Source organism: Apaloderma vittatum, unplaced genomic scaffold (assembly GCF_000703405.1).
Source record: "Apaloderma vittatum isolate BGI_N311 unplaced genomic scaffold, ASM70340v1 scaffold8187, whole genome shotgun sequence".
Taxonomy (NCBI): domain Eukaryota; kingdom Metazoa; phylum Chordata; class Aves; order Trogoniformes; family Trogonidae; genus Apaloderma; species Apaloderma vittatum.
Genome location: NW_009727771.1, coordinates 34,906 through 36,773, shown reverse-complemented (window position 1 = coordinate 36,773; position 1,868 = coordinate 34,906).

Here is a 1,868-nt window from a genome sequence, read left to right as displayed (position 1 = left end):
CCATTTACAGATTTCTTACTGTCATTTTACTTGCATTTTGGAACATTTCAATGAAAACCATGATGACTCAGCTGAAGATGGCTGGAGGAACATTTCAAATGAGAAAGTGCATCAAGCATTAGGTCATTCACACTCAGAAAAAAATCAGAGGGGATTGATTAAGTCTCGGGCACATGTCTGAGATTTTTTTCCAATCACAAGAATAACATAAAGCATTCTGACATTCTCTCTTTGACTACTATAGCCTGTAATGTTTACCTAGGACATATGCACTACATAAATTATTAAGAATCAAGCAGCAAGAATTACATCCTGTTCTAATCAGCATTCAGCAATGTCAAAAGAAACAGGATACTTGTTCAAAGGTGTATTGAGAAAATTTGACCAAAATTGCACTTAAAAGATGGGTTTAATCGTGTTTGCATTTGAAGTGAAAATTACAGTATCCTGAATTTTTTTTTTCATTGTTTGTTTGAATTCTTCTTTGATGCTGGATTTGCCAAAGGCTTATCAACCGAGAACAAGCCAGAAAGATGAGCAAAGAATATTCAGATATCATTGAGCTTCCCAGTGGCAGGGATGCCTCTGCCCCCAGAACAAACAGCCTTCTCCAGGGAGGGAGAGGAATTAAACAATCACAGTAGATAGGAAGGAAAAATAAGCAATTTCAAGATAAAGGCATAACTGCCCAATTCATATGGGCTAACGCTACATAAATTACTGCTGATTCAGTATAGTAGTGGCACTAGTACCTTAGGGAGTCTTAACAGTCAAAGCAAAGTCCACTGCAACAGTGATAAACTTCCAGCCAACTTGTATGCTTACTATATACTACCCCACAGAAGAATAAGGTGATATCTATTTTTTATCAGAAACACACTAAAAGTTTAAATCCTATTGAAATATTGCTTGAGTATAATATAAATTGTACCGGAAAATATATTAACTCCATTCCATATACTCCCAGTATATACACTCATATTCCTCATGATAATCAAGCTCCTTTTTAACCCTTCAAAGAAACCAAGAATTTTCCACAAACACAATTTTTCCTCAGGAATCCCTCAAACACGCATATGCCGCCTGCTCCCTAAGAAAGTTGCCAGAAAGAATGAACTACGCTGCAACTGAAGATGGGTCTGTATTTACATACTTACTCAGTCTACATCAGATAAGCCTGTTATGAAAATGAACTGAGACTGGCACATAAGAGATACAATTTACTTTTGGTTATTTCTGACCAAAAGTGAATCAAACAAACCACACATTTTTGCTCCGGCCCCTGAAATTCTTGGTTATTCTCAAACATACAGAAAAGTACGATGGGGGAAGGAGGGAGGAAGAGCAGAGTTGTTATTTATCATTTATGCAGTGAAGCCAGTATAAATAGTAAGCCACTACTTGAAAACCAAACATAGGATTTATTTTTTTTTCTCAAAGAGTCTGCTAGTCAAAAAAATCACAGAAGCATAGAATGGCTTGAACTGGAAGAGACCTTAAATATTACCTAGTTCCAACCCCCTCGCCATGGGCAGGGACACCTCCTACTAGACCAGGTTGCTCAAAGCCCCATCCAACCTGGCCTTGGACACTTCCAGGGATGAGGCACCCACAGTTTCTCTGTGCAACCTATTCCAGTGTCTTACTATCCTCATAGTAAAGAACTTCTTCCTAACGTTTAATCGAAATCTACCCTGCCATAGCTTAAAACCATCGCCCCTTGTCCTATCACCACATGCCCTGCAGAAAAAAAAATAAAATAAAAAAAAAATCCCCCAAGCTTCAGCTGGGACACACTTTGCCCTACACTGGAGTTACGATGACTTCTTTACCTCTACTCACAGCATGTCAGAGGAGGAGGCGAAGCT